Raw genomic sequence first — 22,216 nt, 5'->3', positions numbered from 1 at the left:
AGATTGTGATATTTTACGTAAGTTTATTAAGTCATGAGAAATTTATATCAACTGGTGCTTACTTAAGCCATAAGGTACACTTAGCTTAAGACTGCCTAGTCAAACTCAAATTTGGGATTTGACTGTAAAGACAAACAGCAGCACCACTGAAGTCAGGTCACTCTTAATACCTTAAATCTAGTTTATTAAGCTAAACAGAAGAAAAAAGCTGATGTCAGAACACAGAACAGCAATGGATAGAATGAGTCAGACAGACAATATGAAGTTCTCTCAGTTTTAACTCATGCTGTCACAGTTTTAACGATCTAATATCATATTGTTTACCTCTTGCATGATCAATCAAACTATGATGAACCCCCTCAGATCCTGTCTCAGATATTAGTCGAGTTTTTTCCCCGACTTTTTAAGAACACCACTTTCAGATACCATTTATGTAGAGCTCTGTAGGGCTGACTTTCCTTCTTTTAGTGACTGTCAAAGCTGTCAGAGCTTTGACAATGCTGCCAAAACTGTTATCATAAAATCTATTTTATTATGTTACTGATGTTATGAATATGTAAATTTCAGAGAGGGGGGAAAAAACAACAGCTTCTTTCTGCTTATTAATGTAAATTTTTGTAACAGCAGCCATGATAGGATCAGAGCGCACTCGCTTTGTCTGTATGATCAAACACATCTACTTTCACCGACAGCTTCGCCGTCAAGCCTTTCAGCATGAGTGATGGGTCTGTCAGATCCACCTGCCCGTTTCTTTACTACCAGCTGATTGAGTGTCTCTGCCCCCTGAGTCAGACCTTTTTTTTTTCCCTTCTGCTGTCTTGACCACCTCCCGCCCCTTCGCGGTCCTGTCCGCGTCTTTTCGGCTGAGGTGTCATGTTATTTACAACCCAGAGAGCTCTGTGTGCTGAGAATCAACACAATATAGCTGCCCAGGCAAAGGAGCAACCTGCTGCTCACACACACACACGCACATTTCCCCAGATACCAACTCAGAGTCACATGAGCATCCTGGGAGGCTGAGATGTTTACCTTCGCAACAAAAGCTATACGTGAGCAATTAGGAATCACGGAAAGAGGGACAAACAGAGAAAGGCGTTCAAAAGTCTGTGCTAGGAGCAAGTCAGTGGTCACAAAAAGTTAGAAAACAGCAGAATAAGTGAAGGAAAGGACTCGGATGATGTCACGGAGAGTACAATTGAAGGCCAGGGGAAGTTCACACTGACAGAACATGACAGTATTCACTCAGGTGAACTTTACGGTTAGCTGGGTTTGACTGGGAACATGGCTCCAGGTGGAAACACTCAACATGACAATTCCAACTGTAGCTGCTTTTTCCTGTGACCTTTGACATGAATATGCAGAAAAAATGAGGGAAGATTCAAGCTATGGATACAGTGCCTTGCAAATGTATTCATATCCCTTAAGAATGTTACAAACACAAACTTCAGTGGACTTTTGTATTTGAGAATATATGTTTTTTTAAGTAAAAAAACAGATCAGTAAAAGTGTAACATGCGTATGTTTCTGATAGGCAGATATGAATAAAAACCCAGGCCATGCGTTTTATTTCTTAAAAATGGCTGAAAACAAGCAATCACTTTCCTTACTTATTCAGTACTTTGTCTTGATCTATCACGTAAATTCTCACCAAAATCCGTTTGCGGTTGCAACATGACAAAATGGGAACTAGATTGAGATGTATGAATACTTTTGCAATGCACCAGAAGTGTGGCACTCTATGACCTTTAATTATCTTAATATCACTCTTCAAAAAAGCATGAAAGAAAACAGAAACACAAGAACAATGTCAAACACTAGACCACAAATGGAAAAAAAACAAAAAAAAACAGCACAGCTGGGATCATAAGTCTAATGCAATAGTTTGCTTCCTTTTACAAATTTCAGCGCATACACAGGGGAAGTTTTCAGGTGTGAATGTCTGAAGATCTGAAAACCAAAACTGCGGTGAAATGCCTTCACTAAATCCCCTCCTTCCTCGCAGTAATTACAGACTCCCTGGTGACAAACTACAGGTCTGCTGTGTTTGTTTTCGCCTTCTTGGATAAAACAGGTGAAGAAAGGCCTGTTTGTGCTGGGCTGAATGCCAGTCTTTTACTGGTTCTGCTAGCTACCCAATTTTTATCTTGATGCAACAAAAACTCTGAGGGAAATGCCCCCAAAGAATTGTCCCAATTTTAAAAGAATTGCAGAGCTGATATAATTTCATAATCGTTGTGTCCCTGAGAATTTTTAACCCTGCAAAGCACAACATCCCACACAAGAATAGGTGTTCTTCTGTTTTCGAATCTAGAAGGCCAAAGTTTACAATTGTACGCTTGGTTAGGATGATTTATTTAGAGAAGTGCCAAAGACTTGATGTATTGGAAATTGGGTTGACTTTGGGTTGAAAGAGGAGGCAGAGTGTAAGGGATGAGAATGTGATGCAAGGAGGACTGGATCAATCTTTTATCACTGCAGTGTGCTTTCATCCCTAATGGATCCGGCATGAGCAGAGCACAGCGCTGCTTTCCATCACATTGCACAGGCAGGGGAAGGACACGGGGAAAGTAGGAGAGCAAGAAGGTAAAGACGGCAAAGGAGAAAAGCGTTGCGAGGCACCTTCCAAAAAAAATGATCGCAAACTTCTTCTTCTTCTGCAGTGTCTGGCTGCACTGTCCTCGATCATACTCGCACCAGAGACCGTCTGAAGGAGGAGGGAAGCACAGCTGATAAGAACGGCAAAAATTAAGCCACTTCTCAGCTTGAAGAGTAATTCAGAAAGTTTCCATCAAGACTCCCAAAAGGTAACTTGCTGAGCTCAGGCAGACCTGCTTTCTCTGCCACCCGAGCTGAGTGACAGACAGGGCCGCTGACAGAGATAGAGACTGCTTTAGACAAGGAGGGAGTCCATCTGTGTATTCAAGCATTAAAGGAGCATTAAAAATAACACAGCAAAGAACAAGGTACGAGCTCTCTCAGAGGACATTCTGCTCTCTCCATGCTAAGCAGCCTCATTCATGCGATGGGAAATAACAAGTATCAAACCAGTGAGGGGGACATAAAAGGAGGGAAGCAGAGAGAAGAGACATGCAAACTAAACAAGACTTGGGGGGGAAAAAAAAAAAGAGTTTAAAAGTTTTATGATGTATTCCAGCCGCTGACAACTTCACAGTTATCACCCTGCTGGTTTACCGCTTTAGGTAAAGTGTTCGTGGTGATGCTAAAAAAGGAGAGGGTGATACATAATAATGTTTCTGCTTTTTTAAAGAAGCAGGAACACATAATGAGGATATTGTTGCCTAATAAACTGGATGTGTGTGGTACTCTGTGGCAGTCTAGATAATTTTAGTGATCAATGGCCAGGAATAGTACATAGTACAAGTGACTAAAATAATAATAATTTTAAAAAAAACAATGCTCCAAAAAAGCTAGCTGGTAATGGAATCTGGTTGGTTTTACCTTAATCAGCCCTGACTAAAAACAGAAAAAAAACTAAGCTAAAATAAACACCAAAAAAAAAAAAGAAAAAAGAAACTTTTGCAAGCTGAAGAAGAGTCGTTGTGTCATGTGTCCAAAACTAAAGTCAAAGGAGATTATTCCTACCGTCTATTCAGGCTAAGACAGCTAGAAAGAAGACTTACAGTAGATAACAGGAAGGCTGAACACATGACAGAAAAGTTGCTGTTTTTTGAACTTTCAGCCTCTGCCATGGAACATGGTGGATGTGGAAATGTTGGAAGACTTTTTGAAATCTCTAATGCTAACTGATGTAATTACACTAATAACTATTAAAAACTGCTAATGAAAGCTTAACATATCAACTCTACGATAATGTGGCCTTTGCTTTTAAAATAATTGTTACCCAAGGGGAGTAACATCACTTTGACTCCTAATATACATTAATATTCAATAAATTAGAACATGTGTTTAGGGTTACGGTCATTGTTTGGATTAAGCATTATTTAAAAAAAAAGTTTTAAGAAGGTTTTAAACTTGTCATTTAGTCCAAATTTCTGTGCAAAAATGTTTTTGTTGCCCTAATATAGTACTCTAATCTTAAATCTGTTTGTAATTAATCTATATAAGGTGATTAACTTAGAGACCCGAGTTACTAAAATGAAAGAAACATTTCAATATTACAGTTTATTGAAAATGACTTACTAACAAATTACTTCTCACAGCAGGAAAACAAATAATAATATTTTGCATGCAGTTTTTAAAAGTCCATTAAGTTCTACAGGAAAAATAAAAAAATAAATAAATGTTTTTATTATTATTTTTAAAAGATTTTGGAAATTAGTTTCTTTTTGGTTCTTATTGGTGCGTCTCTGCTGCAAAAGAAAAAAGGCTCGGGCTTAAACTTGTTTTGTAGTCATAAAATTTGGAACAATTTATTCTATTTTGTAAATCGAAAATTTAAAAATACTTATTAAAATTAAATGAGTAAAATAAAATTGAACTGAAGAAACCCTTTAGTTATTTCATGCTATTTCATGTTTTAGTTATTTCATTTCTTACTATCATTAATAATGAATCAAGTTAATTGCATGAACCGCAATGTGATAGCATGAGGTACATTTATTAAGTTCCTACTGTTGGTTAGGGAAAGAAATAATCACCCCCTTGTGGGGGGGGGAGGGCGAGGACGGTGAGCGCTTGCTGGGGTTTCAATCGATGGCCTTGATTGGATAACAAGTGCAGCCTGCTAATGAGCTCCACTGACTGACACATAGCATGCTAGGAATTTATAAACAAGATCTTAAGCCATGCATAAAGACAAGCCAATGTTTAAACAGGCTGTATTGGAGTGATTTGGTGCATTGGATTAGCAAGTTGTTGGCATTTAGGATGTGTTGCCTACAACAGCACGGACCTGCCAGTGCACTCTCCCCATCTCTTCAATAAATTAATCTTTAAGCCTTTATCTCTTTTCGTGCACTGTACTTCTAGCTGAGTTTTTTGTTAGCAGAGAATAGACTTGCGAACAGTCTGCGTACACAGAGTAAATTCAAAAATGAGCAAAAATAATATTAAAACAAGACTTGCAAAGAGTGAAGATTCAACCCAAACAGGTTTGAGTTCTTTTGTTGCACACAGGAGTACTTGGGTGGCGGGTCTAGCTTCAACAGGTGCGTACATGCAAAGACACGGTTCGACTCGGCGAACATACAACACAAAAGCAATTTTGTCTCATCACCAAAATACTAAGTTAGATTTATGAAACCTAATAACACCTCTTGCCTCTGCATTTTATATGCTGAGTTCAGAGAAAGTTCTTGACATAAAGATTCAAACAGCTCAAGCCAAGGGGAAGAGTCAAACAATCTCTCGAGAAATCCTCACGCTCACCTTCTTGTTCTTGCTTCTTGGTGTTTTAAAACTTCCAGTCTTCTTTTATTTTCTCCTTCCTTCCAGCTCTGTCGGGGAAATCCTAACCTTCTCACCGGGCAGTGGTGCCGGCTGTTCAGCTGGTGTGCGAGGAAGCCTGCGAGTGAGTCTGCGAGGAAGCACGTGAGTCCAGCAGAGGTCAGTTAGATGTGAATTTAAAGAGTGTCACCACTTCTCCGCTCTGTCCTCCTTGCCTTTTTTATTGCTGGCTGCCTCAGGAATGCACTTCTGCTGGATGTCCTCACCACAGGCGAGATCTGAGTGTGTGCTCCAGTTCTCTCTATGTCTGCACTGCTCCTCCTCCCTCTGTCTCTCTCACCCACACAGAAACACACCCTCCCCGTCACTCTTCTCTTTCTCTCCACCCTCTTTCTATGTGCTCTGACAGATCAGATACCTCCCCTTCTTCCAGGTATCTGAAAAAAACTGTTTCTTCCTCACCAAAACCAATTACCATACCTAGCCCTTTTTTTTTATTATTATTCAACATTCTCTATTCAGATGGAGATCTGCTCATAGAAAAATCCCCGCAGAAACTGGAAACTCCTTGCATATATTTACATATCTGCCTCTCATGTTTGTACGGTCAATAACCTGAGGCATCCGACATCGAAGTTCTGCCCTCCAGTTACACAATCAGCTGATAATACAAATAAGTCTGTCAGGTGGTTCTCTCTTCCTTTTCCTGGAATGAGGTCATAGTACGACAGACCAGGTGGAACAGGAGAGAGAGAGTGCGCAACTATTAGCATTTGAGCTGGACAACGCCCTGAGAACAAAAAGAACAGTTAAGCTGCTGCACTTAAACCTGACCACTCGAGTGCAGGGAGCAGAATTAAAATATGGCTAATGCAAGACAAACCATCCCCCACACCAAAAAAAAAAAAAAACAAGTAGAAAGTGTTCAACAATAAATTCAAAGAAATTCCTGAACTGTGACCCTGTGATGGCTGCCCCGTCCCATACACAAACACACTCTGCATGCAGAGCTGAGAAATGTGTGACCAATGTGCCGGGCAGATTGTGCAAGAAGCCCCGCATGGAGAGACAGACCCTGCTATTTATTAACAACTCTCGTTTTCCAAGGCAAGTTTATTTGTGCAGCTTTATTCATACACAATGTAATTTGATTTACTTTATAGGAGATTTTTTTTTTTTTTAATTCACAAAGTTTCTTCCAATCTTACAATCAATGGTACACTCTTAGTCATTTTAGTTAAATGACTCCAAAACTTGTAACTAAAACTATTTAACATGGGAACTGGCAAAGAAATGAGAACCTTCAAATAAAATCTTCAAAAACTCTGACCTACAAATTGAGCTGATCTTAGCCAACACCAGCTATTGTTGTTGAAACAAACTGTAAGAGACAGGTTTAATAGCTACTACATGCTTTATTAAACAGTTCCAGCTCAACAAATAGAGATTTTTCAAAAGCAACCCTGATGAATAAATTATTTCAGTATAGTTAATAAATAATAAGCAGTTAGATAACAAGTAATGTGATGTATGTATTCTGCCTTAACAAAAGCCTGTGATAAAGGAATAACACTTTGTTCTTGACAGTCATTTGGTTCTTTCACAATTTTGCACTTTTGGAGCTTTGGTCTTTTCATATCCAGCTTTTATTCATAGGTAACGAGCCATCTATCTATAAGATGTGTTTTTTTTTTTAACCACACATCAGTTGACTGCCTTGGGATGTTTTGGACAAGCTTTGAAACCCATAATTTAAAGGACAATTCTATAATCTACTTATCATGTAATTTTGATGCATGAATATATTTAAATCGTGGTGGCATTAATGTTTTGGACAACTCTTAGGTATGTGGTTTTGTACATGATAAACAAAGCTTCTTTATGCAGAAAAGAGTGGTGACATTTACCCTTTAAGGCAAGAGCTGGGTGTCTGCTGAATTTAGTGTCTCAAATATTACGAGGTCTTCATTTCTGTTCTGTCAAAGGGAAGTGTATTTTCTTCTCCAGAAGTTTATCTCTTTGTAAAATTACACACAACTATGGGACCGAGTTCATTTTTGCATCAATAAAGATGTGACTTATGACCAAAAAAACAAAACAAAAAAACCAAACAAATGGAGAATCTTCTACGAGATCTGCAACATCAGTTGGATTGAGACAAATGAATTTGCTCTGAGAGATCCCTTTAAGGTTAACATCAAACTGGTTCTTTTATTTATTTACTCTGTTTCCATGGTGAAGTCAAAGAGATAAGAAAAGACAAAATTAACAGCCTGCCACATATTAACATATGAGTAACAAGTACTTGGAAAATGTATACCAAATAAATCCCAATGTTATTTTCGAACTACTCTGTAAAACCATACACTATGTTTCTGGATTCACAATACAATAATTAAGCACCAGAGGGCCATTAAGACTAATTAGTCATTCTCCCTTTTCTTCACCTCTATCAGACGTCAGATTTTATTCTCAGCAAACTAATGAGCCCAGCAGTCACAGCACCTGATAACCAGTGTGCACATTGCACAAAGCAGAAGTTTTCCAAAAATAGATGGCCGGCATTAATTGCATTAATTAGACGAGCTAAATCATCCAAACAAAAGACCACACCAAAGACTGCAGCAGCTTCTAGCAAGGCTGAGTCAGAGGCCCATTGAGAGCCAGTTCACAGTTACATGAACTCCTTCACTGTTCTGTCTATAAAGCAAAGCTTTTGGCACGTATAAGAGCTGTGTTGTCAGACAAATCCCTTAAACAACTCTCTCAAATCATACGCGGAGGAAGAACCTCCTGAGGCAGGGTTTAAGTACCAAAGGCCATTGTGAGAAAACTCTAAGGTGCCAAGCAGAAGCGACATTTTGACAGCAGGTATTGGGGAAGTAACTACACTTTACGGGCCCTGACAGGCTTATATGGTTGTCCTACGTCACATTCAGTTCATTTAAAGTTGAGGGAGGGGTATTATGATCCAGTGGATTATCAGTCCAAAGCCTCCCAGATTTTGCTGACACCTTCCAGGCATTCCTCAGGGCACCTCCCACTGCTGCGCCCCCCACTCAAACCCTCCCTTGTAAAACTCCACATATCTTCTCTCTCTTTTTTTTTTTTTGAAACACAAACCCTTTTCTTCCCCTCCTCCAACCCTCCCTCTGCATTCAGGCTAGAAGCTAAAGAGAACAATGAAAATAATTTAAGCCTAAACTTCTTCATAATATATTCAATTTCACAAAAACGAAATCTACAATCTGTTTTTACCAAAACAGCTTAAAGGTCTGTTTTAATTCGAATACAAAGTAAATATGTCAGAAGTGCCTGATGATTGATGGTGAGTGATGAAATAGATGGCTCTGGGACAGAGAAATAGTCTCCTTGAGAATGGGAGTGCTGAGTGGAACCAAGATGACTCAATTTTTAATTGTTGAAGGCTTATACTAAGAACAATCGTCAGCAGGTGGGTAACAAGGACGGAAAGGCTAGAACAAGGACAGTGAACAAAATATACACTTGAAACAGCAGCACTATTCAGAAAGGCATTTCAAAATCGTAAACTTTTGTTGACACTGGGTTTCAAGCGGCAAATGGTCGTGCCAAACAAGCCTAAATAAAGCACTGATGTCTCATTATGGTCAGGCCATGGTTGTTGCTTCAGAAGTTTAGCTGTGTCGTATATCATGATGATGATAGGATGGTGTTTACCAGCTAAGGTAATTGCCGTGTTAGGACGTAGTTATAGCAAAACACAAATTAAGACCTGGCTGAGTTCTGTTTTCCTCTCAGAAACCTGGCTCAAGAGAAAATTCATGGTTTGACAGCAAACCACGCCACCATTATTTTAGTGGAAATGGTGGAGTGACTATGCATAGTTCTAAGAAATTCTGGACATTTCTTGAACTTCTTTACATTTTGAACATAAGAAAACACATCCGACGTCATTCTTTCCATTTCTTTACCTAAACCCACGCTTTTTCCATCCACCTCGTGGATGTTAAAGTCACTTTCTGTGAGAATCCGCGGTCTCTTGAGATAACGCGGCACCATTAGTGTCACACTGTGCTGTTGCTATCTGTAAATGGAAATAGGATAAAAAGAGCTTAAGTAGAAAGCTGGGACTGTGAGAGAGACCTAAACTTTTCGGTCAATGATGGGATGCTGATGACAGGTCAAAGAGTCTCGTTCACTTCTTCAACTCCTCTGTTTCATGAAAGAGGTGCCATTTCTCCAAGAACAAAAGGAAGTGGAGTCATTAAGACTGCCCTGAGCGTCTTGGGACATGTCCCATGTCCAAACACAGGCTTTCTTAGAACAAGGAGGAGGATAAATATATAATCTTTGTCTGAACAAACCAGCGTATGTCCACTGAGAGACAAATGAAGCATAGACATAAAAATGACTTAGGACCTGCCAGATGGGTAAGAACCAATAAATAAACGACGATCCCAAGAACAAAAGCTTAGAGAAGTGGGGCTCTGTATGGAAAGAAAATCCTGCTTTATTAAGAGAAGAGCAATCATGTGGGTGGGGGTCAAAGGTGAGAGGCGAAAAAAAGATCTACACAAGCCCACCCTGGACACACAGTCACTGACACCCTGCCGATCCAAAATTAACCAGTTCTGCTTTGTTGCTCAACATATTTCCTTAGAGACTTCCAAGTATCCTCCATGTTTACTGTTGTCCTTCCACTTTCTACTGCAGTTTACCGTACTAATCTGTTCCTCGTCCATGCTGAATGTCTATGGGACAGAACAATCCATCCAATGTAAACACCTGCAGGAACAACAACCTTTAAAAGCTTTCACTGCAGCAGGCCTGTCATCTCTTTCCTTCAGTGGCTTTACTGGATCAAAGCAAAGCTGTCTTTTGTACTTACAATCATGCACTCTAAGCACACACACAAAAACAGGAAAAATGAGTGCTTGCACACACAAACGCATGGTGATGCTGGCACATAACAGAGATGGATCTCTTTAATCACGGCATTCTAATAACAGACATTTTAGTTGAAAGTGCTGGATGAATGCATAACCGATTTGCCAAAGTTTCAAGCAAAGGCACTTGAAGATGGGTTGAATTTTAACTAGGCCGGTGAGACTGCCATTACCGTCTCTATTCAGGTTCAAGTGTGCTTGAGTGTGCGCTTGAGGGGGTATGCGCATGAGACTGAATTAATGACGTGTGTGTTTGTCGACGGATATGCCGGATTATTAATCAGCGCTTAGACAAAGGCCATATGTGTGCAAGTCAGTGCATCTCTCCCACATGTCTCTTGCATATTCTGCTCCACGCTGGTATAAAACACAGCCAGCAAGAATGTTAGGATTGTCAGGTCAGCAGCACTGACATCATGGCAGTCCGTCAGAGGCAAGGCCCCAGCGCCAGTTTCCACCTGGTTGCATCAGTAATACAATACTAAGCTGTAGATCAATTTCACAAGCTCCAACCCAACTTCCTGCTCACCCTGACTCTTTAAACATTTAATATAAACTTAACATAAACTGAAAATTCATATAATTAAATCCTAAGCTTTGTTCTTTCCAAACCCTACATCTTAACTGAAACTATCTTAAAATATAAAACCAAAGCTGCACTTCATGTTCAATAATTACTTCCACAATTATTATGTAAAGTAGGGAATCTTCAAAAAACTACAACATTTTAAAGCATAACTTTGCTAAAATGCAAAGCCTTAAAATGTGCACAAAACATACCCCAACCTTTCTGTGTGGTAAATATCCAAGTCACCCAATGGTAAAGTGGGTTGTAAAGGTAGACTGTATGACCAGTATACCGACAAACAAGAGCTGATAAGATCTGAGTTTTATAATCATTTACTGACACAGTCAACAATACCGTGGATTAGCAAGATTCTGAAAAATATTAATCAATTCAGACAGGCTTTTAGCTTGAAGAATACAACACCAACAGAGGAATAGTTCTTGCTAAGAGCAGTCCAGTATGAGTCTGAATCATCAGAGTCATAAGCCATTATGGATGGTAGAGTAAAGCTGCAGCTGAATCAATCAGTGATAAGGCTAATGATTATCTCCACAACATGAAACTATTTAAGGTTTTCTGTTTGAGGCTTTTCTGCGACAGACTGGCGACCTGTCCAGAGTGACCCCGCCTCTCGCCCGGAACGTTAGCTGGAGATAGGCACCAGCACCCCTCCCGACCCCACTGAGGGACAAGGGTGTTCAGAAAATGGATGGATGGATGGAGTTTGAGGCTTTTCATTTGGTCGTTTTCCATGCATGTTCACCAATGCACATGTCGTATTCTTCTGGTGTCTCCTCAGTTAAATAACTGTAACCGTAAAGCGCCAAGAGACTGATGATGGCTTGTGTCCAGCATCTAAGTTCAAAGAAGTCTGCAGGTCATCTGATAAAGTGCACCTGAAGGTGGTGTAGGGAGTCAGCTTCTATCGTTGCCAAGGCAACCAAACATAGTAACAGCCACCTGGTTGGTTGGAACAAGACTGGGAGAATACCTACTTCAGGAGGGTAACTGTGCCAGAAAATCCTCTTGAAGCAACACAGATCCAAAACAGAAGCCTCATTGTGTCCATGTCATGATGAGTGGAGCAGGGATCATGGCCAGCTGTTGAATCTTTCATAAATAAATGAATACACTATTCAGATCTCATTTAAGACAAAATTACTTCAGCCAATTTCACCTCTGGATTTCTTAGTGTATATTTAGTGATTGGTTGGACATTTTTTTAACAAATGCTGAACGCTAACCAAAGCTAACCAAACTCATTTGCTGGAAAATTTATGTTTGCAACAGACTGAAAATTTTGTGAAAAGCATCAATGTATCCTGTGAAAAATTAAAGTTAATCAATTGCAGAGTCAAATGTATTACATTTAGTCAAGACGCTGTCAGAAATTATGCAAATATGTGTCAATAAGTTTGAGGGATTGGCTGCTGCTCTTTCCACCATCTGAATTCAACTTGTCACAGATAACTTGTTTAAAAATAAAATAGATTTCTTCTAGACAAGAAACTTAGTTAATGACATAAAATGATAAAACCTTGACAAGATGTTGACTAAGATTTATTTTGTTCCATTTGTACAGAGAGGACAAATGGAACAAAACATCCATTTGTTGTCTATACCCAATTTTTCCTTGTTAGTTTTCGCTGGGGAGCTGTTTCCTATCGCCAGAAATCACTGGGCGAGAGGCAAGTATACACCCTGGACCAGTCACCAGTACAACAGAGGACATCTCAGAGACTCAAAGGAAAAACAACCATGCATGAACCTGTTCACTCCCAAGAGCAATTTAGAAACCATTTCAGTTAGCACACATGTTTTCAGACTGTGGGAGGAAGCCAGATCACACATAGAAAACCTATGAGTGCACTGAGAGAAAAAAGTCTTGGTCAGAACTTGAACCCAGGAACTTCTTGCTGCAAGGCAACAGTCCTAACACCAAGCATCCTCTTCCAGAGATTCAAGTTGGAAAGATTACTTATAAGCCAGCTTGAGGACGGATTTCCAAATTGGAAATTTGTAGCTCAACCCCAGGTCAAATTCAATATGGATGCTGCACATAACAAACACTGAACGTTGCAAAAGTTCACTATTTATTTGCACCCTTCTCCGTTCGCGCAAAGCATATTCGTGGAGAACGTGGTGCTAAATGACCTGCAGATGACCTGATTATAGACGGTAGGTAGATACGTATTTATGTCTATGGGTAGATAGGTCAGTCAAACTTTATTAACAAACCAGCGTTCTGACAACTATCCCAGCATGCACCGCGCGCTTCTTCTTCTAAGGGCGAAAAGGAAGTCGGCGGCTGCTAACCGTAGTTGCTAGATCTGTGATGGCTCAATATTGGTCCATATATAAGGTGCACAGGATTATAAGGCGCACTGTCGGCTTTTGAGGAAATTGAAGGTTTTTTTAGGTGCGCCTTATAGTGCGGAAAATACGGTACATAAAAAAATAATCAACAGCGAAGATGTTTAAGCTTCTTGAAATGGTGTCTGACATTTTGTCTGCTCTCTGTCACTTTGAATGCATGCCACTACTGCTAAGGTATAAAGTGTCTACTAATTAAACCACCGTGGATGAACAATGAGACAAACAGAACTCAGAAAACACATTAAAAGATAATTTGACTATTTTCTAAATTAAATTATAGTTCTAATAAAAATAAATAACTATATTATTTTATCAGTATACGCCTGTTCTAATTAAACCGCTTGATGTCAAATGTTATTTTCTCTAGTGTCTTGTCCCTTTCCCCCTAAATATAGCAGCAATGGTTAGTTTGCTCACCACTCACTTCATAGAGGTGATGCTCCCATCGCGTCAATGAGGCTTATGGGAAATAACAAAGCATGAATGTTTCAGAACAACAAAACAACCATAATACACAAAACTGATTCCACAACAATTATAATTTATCAATACTTTCTAAATTATCGTCTCATGTGTCAAATTATAGAATATCTCCATATGTTCTGCCACGAAAAAAACAATCTACGTTTTCACAAAACAAGGTCCGAGTTATGACAGTTAAATGATGTGGTAACAATGACAACAGAAAGAAAGACAGTTTGAAATTGCTGTTCTGACTGTTTAAAACCATTAACTCTAATATCCATTTGTTGTAGTTTTGACACTGAAAATAACTTCAGCCACATGTTCAGCAAGAGAAGTTGAAAAAAAGAAGAAAAAAAACTCCAAAAATAAATCCAGCAAAACAGGTTTGTCCTAACTTACCTCCTGTAGTCTAATAGTCTTCATAAGCGCCTGTCCGATGAGAATACGGGAAGAGTAAGAGGAGGAAGAGCGAGCCAGACAACTCTGTGACTGTCTGTGTTGTTCTCACATGCTACCTGATCCACCACCACAGGCTGCAGTGTCAGGGCGACTGGCTCTGAGCAATGCAGAGGGGAGGGGGGGGGGCAGCTGTAGAGAAAAGCAAAGCGGTGCCGCCATTCCCTCCCGTCACCCTGGAAACCAACGCTCTTTCAAAGAAAACCGGCCAATGGCAAACACCGGCAATTGTGTTTTCGGACAAAAAGTCACATGACTGCCCAAATACCACTCCCTTCATGCTCCTAAGAGAGAAAGAAAGAGAAAAATGAAAAATAAAAAAATAAGCGAAAACTTGGTGCGCTTCAATAGGAAAGATGAAAATGGAAGGAAAACCATTTTTTATTTTATCATTCCTTTTTACGCATATATAACTAATGTAAAAGTTCAGTGCTTTTGCTAGTTTGTGATTTATCAAATCCCTGCATTTATTTCTTGAATCAGAAGGCTTGGTATTTCTAAAGATTTACAGATTTAAATATATCAATTCTTTAACCAAATCAAAGTACAATTACAAAGTAATACAGTTCCTATATATTTATTCAAAAGGCAATAACATTTTAAATTCATTGTTAGCTTTCATGTGTTAAAGAATAAACAGACATTACTATTTCAACTATGATACTGAATAAACACAAGTGTGTCTGTGTTTCCTAATAAAATGCAGTCTTCATCTGGTGGGTAGACATGTGATAAGATTCTTATTGTATGACAATCTCGAGAAAATACTAAAAAGTCATTATTCAATAATAATTACGTCTACTTGATCTACTTTTCTTTACTTAAAGCAAAGGTAAAACTTTTTTTTTTCCTTTGGCGTAAAATGAATGGATAGCTACACAAAATTAAACCCTTTGTTGTTCTCTCCCTGTAGGTTAAAATAACCAAAATGAGCTGATGTCAACTCCATGAGCAGTTGAGCAAGCTCCTCATGAAGGCAGCTCTCTGCTTAAACAACATTTATTTGTGAAATAAGCAAACTGCCTTTTTTGAATAATGCACAACTCAGGTGGCTTTGAACTGCCTTTCAATGTTACCATTGTTAGAAAAAACAATGCTTTCAGAGTGAGTCAGGTTGTGTTTTCTGTGACTGTCAATTACATTTAATCACTTGGATCAGCACCATGAGATCCAGCGTGAACAAATAAGGGGTAGAAAAAGGCACATTCTCAGCTGAAAAGCTGATGCTGAAGCTGACCTTAGACCCAAAATCTTCACGACTGACAACCCTAAAGCAAAGCAGATGCCAGGGCCAAAAAAGGCCAATGGACACAAATCACCTGGAAAAGCCAGTGATGCAGAAATACAATCTCAGCAGAAAACTAAAGACAGGGAATACATTAATTTCCGATCTTCTTTTCTCTTTAAGCTTCACCTTCTAAGATGTTTGATTTTAGCTCGGTATTAAATCTTATCTTCAAAGTTAACATATTTGGTTTTACTTGCATTCTGACAAAAAAAGGGGGGAGGGGGGGGAATAACTTTCTTTAAAATTGCACAAAACGTTTCCACCGTACAGGAGAAGGAGCTCTCAGCTGCTACCATTTTAATTTCTTTTTAAGTTTGTTGAATAGATAAATAAATAAACATATACTGGATGATGAAATCCTTACAAAGTACAGTTCCTTGAGCTTTATAGTTCAGTCTGGCATGTGCCTGTGTGGTAGTTATATAGTAAAACTTTCTCATGTAAATTCCCATCATAACTAAGAGACAGTGCAGTCTAGAAGCTTTAGAGGCTGGCTTTATTGCTCAGGCTGAAATCACACGTCTCACTTTCTTGGCAATATACTCTGCACTTGAACACAATGATTTTTCTTGTAATACATTGCCTGAGAGCTAGTAAATTATACCCTTCCTCACCAGTGGCGGCCAGGTCTACTTTTCAGAAAAAGCAATTAGGGGTCCAATTGCCAGCAAACGTGACAAGAACAGTACATAACGGTGTTACCAGTAGATGAAGCTCTAACCTCTGCCACTTTCCTTTTTTCTTTCTTAAAGGTGATTCAGAAAAACACCTAAGGATTAACAAACCTATATACGCCTGCCACTGGATAATAGGTATGTTTTTGCTCCAGGCTTACAGATAAATCTTGGGATGCACTTCAACCTGGAGATTGGGTCTGCTTCTAAGACGAGACGAAAGTTTCATAACTAACTATAGGCTTGTTCACAAAACATGGCCTGCCAATTTATTTCTCTTAAAACGGCACAGCACTAATTAACAAAAAAGGAAACTCAAGGGTGATTGTGTGGTGAACTTGCACTTCAATGAAGCCAAATCAGAACACAGCATTTAAATTTAATCACAAGGCAAAATGCTGCATAAGTATAGTTCCCTTTTACGACAGTCTAGCACACATCTAGTTTCTTTGCAGATGCAAAGAAACTAGATATTTACAAAATTTTTATGTGTAAGAAACATATAATCTTTTTTTTTTCTCACTTTCTAATTTTGTTGTTGTTTTAGGCTGATAAGGAATACTGGAATTATTTTATTTTCCTAAGTGCCGAAATTTTAAATTTATTTTATTGAAATGTCTGTCTGGATGAATGGGCCAAAATTCCTGTAAACTATTATAAGGATTCCTAAATGTTTGACTCAAGTCACCAGGTTTGGCATTTCTACCAAATACTAATGAAATGTAAACATCTGAATTTGAAAAAAAAAATCATTGTTACATTAAGCAAATATGTTTGGTAATCCTGAAAAAAGAAACATAAATTTAGTCAGATTTACCATAATCTAATATCAATAAATTAGTATCTTTTTATAGTATATGTGTATAACTGGTTTCAACTTTAAACCAGTGAAAGTCAATACGTCAGTGGCAGTGATGGACAAGGAAGGTAAGAGATATTTAACATATACCAAATAAAGAATTTGTTTTCTAAGTGATACAATAAAAATGTCTTTTATTTTCAAGTGGCTGAATAAATAGGTCAAAACAAGAGGTATTTGTTCTGTGGACGGTACAATGATGCAGTCAAACTCTTTGTGGCTTTTCTCTTTTGATTCCAGTCTCATGACGAAAGCTCTGCTGCTTTCTGAGTGGACACATTGTAGTTTTCATGCTGTGCAAGTTCTAAATCTATTTCAAACTTAACTTATCACTTATCCAGTCAAATTATTTTTTTTTCCTCAGTCATGTTAGACTTCGCTGCCTAAGAACAATCCCGCCATGACTTTTTAAAAAAACTGTTAACATGTTTAACTTTAAGAGGTATAAATGCAAAAATTAAAAAATGTAAAGTTATGGAGGAGAACAACAATAATTTGTTATGATGTCAAGAAAAATAAAAAGGGAACCTATAAGGGTGAGATTAAGGAAGTTGGACCGAAAAGGTAAAAACCGACAGAAGAAGTTCAGTAAAATATGAATAGGAGGAAACAAATAAGTTCCCCCAACAGATAAGACATGTCATAAAGATCTTTTGTTGATGTTTACAGTAACAGTTAAAGGTACAAAGGCTAAAGTGCATATTCCAGCATTGCTTTCACAGTGAAAGTAACTATTTTATGTTTTTAACGCATTCTTAGGGTTTAGGGGAATGTACCTATTTATTTATTTACAAAAACTGCTTTTTGTTCAATAAATAGTGACAGGATGGAATCAGTGGTGATAAAACATGCCAACTTGTGTGCTTATCTCAACATTTCTTTTACAGGACTTGCCCCGGGAGCACCCTGTTGCCATGGCAAACAGCAAATACTCTACTGCCTTTGTATTGACAATGTTTTGATCTACTTAGTGATAAAATGCTTGTCCAGCGCATCACTTGATGTAAGCAGCTGAACGATGCCATGGCGTTCTGACGTAATCTCATTCAGAAATATGAAAACAATCAACCTGGCTGGAAGGTTGTGCTAGATGACAGCAGATTGCACTGCAGTTTGTGTTCCACTTGGATGGCTTTTGAAATTCCCCTGTCCTGACTAAATTCGATTTTATCTGAGGTTGTGCCAGCTGATATTTCTCCCACGAGCCATGAGGTGGCAAATATTGCACGTGTCTAGAGCACATGAGTAGTGAAGTCACATTTACCTCAAAAAATACTTTTAGGAGTTTTGTTGCGTTGAACTTTACTTTAACTAGTGTTATATTTTTTATGAAGTATCATGCTTGCTTGAGTACAATGTTACTCTATTTTCTTGTGCTGACTTTCATTCTGTCTGGGTTATTAAAACGTGTACAGGCTGATGTGGGTCTATAAACATGTGCAATATAAATAATGTAATTTGGGTTCAGCTATCCGATTTCTGCCCCACTCCAAAAGATTTTGCCTCACTCGCTTGAAAAGAAGATAACCTCTTGTTCTCCTTGCCACTCTCTTCAACTGAGACAAATAACCCTGAAAGAGAATCATAATACTTCATTTTTTCCAGTATCTTGATTAGGTATAGTAAAATAATCATTAAAATGTGTTTCACACATTGTTTCTCATCTGTTGGTTTCCAGAATGAGATTTACATCTTTATTGCATATTTTACTGCATTGAAACGTTGCATGATTGCATGAAAACGTTGGCATTTGATCTTAAATATAACTGTACTCTTAGTTGGTAGTGGATAATTAACATCGCCACAAGAGTTGTTCCTTAAAACTTGTGTGGCAAAAGCAGTACAAATATTGGTTTGGCATGCAGATGGATGATGTGATCAGACAGGAAGAAGAATTCCGACTCAAGTGAGTGTACAGCAGTAAATTACACTGTATTTATACCTTTCATTTGCTATTAAGTACTCCATGTCTCCACTTGATTGTAAAGGTGTCAACAGAAAGTGAGTTACGAGGCTTAAATTCCTCACGGAGAATGGAATCTTTCTTCCGGCAGAATCTTGCAGTAATGCATAAACACCTTTTCCTGGGCCTGTCTGAACTCACACTAAAAGTATTTTCATTTATAAAGCCCGAGTGAAAAAAGAAGGAATCACTGCAAGTCAGAACAAAATAATGATAATCTAATTGGACTAGAATGAGTTCATCTCTCCTAATTGTTCACACCCATATCCCCTTGGCTGCAGTTACAAGAATGTGTAGCATTTTTATTATTTAGAGGAATACAACTAGACCTTCAATGAACATGAACATAATTGATTCCACTTAATGTCATTTGGTAATTACATTTGGAGTACTCACAGTACATGCTGACATCTTGTCTTTCTTTGAAAATAACAGATGTAGTAGTTGCCATAGGGGGAGCTTTGTTTCTGTTGTGTAAAACATTATCTATCCATTCCTCCATCTTTTCCCTCTTGTCCAAGATTAGGTTGTGGGGGCAAAAAGGTCAAGGAAGGAATCCCAAAGATTCCTCTCCACAGTGACACTCTGTAACTCATCCTCGGAGATCCCAGTCCAAAACAAATATAAAGTCCCTCCAGCAGGTTCTGGGTCTTCCCCTTTATCTCTTATAAGACGACCAGACCGTCTAAACTTAAACCTTTTGATGCAGTTGCCTATAAGTTCCCCTAAGGTGATGGAGCTCCTTGCCCTGTCTCTAAAAGCTGAGTCCTGTCACTCTTCTCTGAAATCCAGTTTCAGCACCTTGTACCCAGGATCTTGTTCTTTTTAAATCATGATCTGAAATGTATGATCGTAATTGCAGGTGGGTCAGACTGAGAGCAATTCTACAGTCTCACTGATGGTAGGCCTTTTCCCCAAGACCTGACTCCGTGGATTGGAGTCTTAGGGGAGCAAACTGAGATTCCCACTGGTTGAGCCTTGGCTGCTGGGGATCAGCATAAGGAAGGAGACTCTATCAACATGGACCCACCACCTGCAGAAACATTGAGCTTGGATGTACAAGCTCCCACTGGTGTAGCCTCCCAGTCCCAATGATATTATCTGTCACAGTCACCAAATAAAATTAGTCACTCACTTCAGTGCCACCTTTGTTTTTCTTTGTATCAGATGAATAAGGAATTTTTTTTTTTTTTTACAATCACCTTTTATTCAGCCAGAAAAAAAAACATTTCTGGTTTGTCTCATTATCTCTAATAAATGGAGTTTTGCAAAGCTTCTCTAGGGCCAGATGTGCGAATAATATCTGTCAGAGAAATTAGAAGATTACTTGAACTGGGTAGGGCAGTGTTTCGCAACCCTGGTCCTCACCGCCCCCCTGTCCTGCATGTTTTAGGTATTTCCCTTCTGCCACACACCTGAATTGTATCTCTGGGAGATTAACAGGCTTCTTGCAGTACCTGATGGTCATGCAATCATTTGAATCAGCTGTTCTGGAATAGAGGCACATCTAAAACATGCAGAGCAGGGGGGCGCTGAGGACCAGGGTTGAGAAACACTGGGGTAGGGTGAAAAGCACCGCTAGTTTCACTTCGGTTCTTCTCTATCTATGTGTTGAGATGTGATCCCAAGACTTAAAACACCTGACAGGATCCAAGGGAGTGCAGTAATCCTCATTATGAAAAAAACTCAATGAACCAAGGGAGATGGTACAGTTATGGAAATTCTTCGAAGATAAGACATGGAAAAACAGATTACATAACCACCGTCTACCAGTTCTGTACCCATGGGCATGTTTGCACAGTTAATGCATTCCTATAAGCATGCCATTACTTCTTAATCCGAAATGAAAACTTATGCAAGAAAGACCATAATATGCTGAGTGCTTATGATGTCTGAAATGAGCATTTGCAAACCAAGACACAGATAGCCTGGGCAAGCATAGTAATATCAACTTCCCAGTTAAAGCAGTTCCCCTGAGATGAAACTAGACATAATGATGTTTGTGACATCTTCGAAACAAACTCGTCTCAACATTATATACCCTCGGGTAAAGCAAAGATATTGAGTGTGTCTTGTCCTCATCTAGCCGGTGGTTTTCGGTGAGTTCTTGCGACACGTTAGTCTCAGATTGTCCTTCACAGTTGAGCAGAGAGGTGATTTCCAATTACTGCAGGAAAACAGTCTGCAATAAGTCACAATAACAAAATCTGAACTTCATTTGAACTTCATTTGTTCCACTCCATTGCTTATCATGATTCAGTACATTTCTTTTTCCCTTTAAATTTCATTAGTGTGTGTGTTTAAAATAAGCTCTTTCAAACGTTTACGATACATTACACTCACTCTGACTAATCTGATGGGGGTGAAAAGATAGGGGGAAAAAAAGGACTTGAGTTTTACAGTATATTTCATGGATTTTCAAAAGGTTGTGAAAGCAATGTTGTTCTTAAAAAAGTGTGGAGCTTATGCCCTCTAGAGGCTGTATCAGATTCCTACATCAGTTAGATTAGTCACAATGGCTCCTATAATTCCGGATGACATTTGGGAAAATCTTTCTTCAAGTTTTGCCTTTTAGTTACACTTTCACATGTAACTGAATAGATTAATTTACTACTTTAACTGAATAAAATATGAGGGTTTTGAGAAAGAAAAAAAAAAGAGTTCTTAAAGTTGAAGTTTATAAACCTTTAATCGTGCTTATTTTCCAACAATGGCTTCCCTCAACATTGGTGTCCTGCAAGAACTCAAAACTGTTTGATAAATAAATTATTTCAAACAAATCAAGGGTACACATCTTAAAATATAAAGATTCCCTGCTTTCTCAAAACATGATATAAACAATTATAATCAATGGATCAAATAGAGGGATGCGTCCCATTCTGGGATATTTCACATGAGGGTTACCTTTTTCAGGAGGGGGAGAGAAAAGGGGCCTGTGTGTGTGTCTCTTTAGGTCCACTCTTCCCCACTTCCTCTGGCTGTGACCCAAAGACCAGTGTCAACACCACATCCAAACGTATGTCTGAATTCCTACAGCACTCCCCAAAGGAAGAGTGGAAAAAAAGAGAAAACTATTGGATAAGTATGAAGGTCTATTGGTGAGATTTATGCCTGTATTTAGCGTTAAACTACAATTAAATGTCCATAACGGCCCTCAGTGTGGTTTTATGGAGATACCAGACACGATATGGAAGCAACTATAAAACATTGGGCATCTGTATAAGCGATTCTCCAACATTGGTTTCCACTTAGACGCAAGGATGTGTCATATT

The 22,216-nt window shown here is 38.7% G+C and overlaps 1 protein-coding gene across 4 annotated transcripts in view; it reads right to left on the bottom strand.

The window, feature by feature from the left end:
* The window catches only part of rassf7a (Ras association domain family member 7a), a 38,343-nt gene extending 24,029 nt beyond the window's left edge, over nucleotides 1–14,314 (bottom strand). The window contains exons 1-2 of one of the 4 annotated variants that reach the window (XM_016681602.1): nucleotides 14,104–14,314; nucleotides 5,350–5,702 (exon numbers count right to left, since the gene is read on the bottom strand). The gene's annotated coding sequence lies outside the window, so the exon portion shown is untranslated. The remainder of the gene's footprint in view (nucleotides 1–5,349; nucleotides 5,703–14,103) is intronic. The other 3 variants (XM_016681603.1, XM_016681604.1, XM_007571779.2) reach the window with 3 other exon arrangements.
* Nucleotides 14,315–22,216: the final 7,902 nt, after the last annotated feature.

This window comes from Poecilia formosa, unplaced genomic scaffold, assembly GCF_000485575.1.
Source record: "Poecilia formosa unplaced genomic scaffold, Poecilia_formosa-5.1.2 Scaffold287, whole genome shotgun sequence".
Lineage (NCBI taxonomy): Eukaryota > Metazoa > Chordata > Actinopteri > Cyprinodontiformes > Poeciliidae > Poecilia > Poecilia formosa.
Note: the sequence above shows the minus strand (reverse complement) of the source record. Positions and strands in the feature narration are given on the sequence as shown.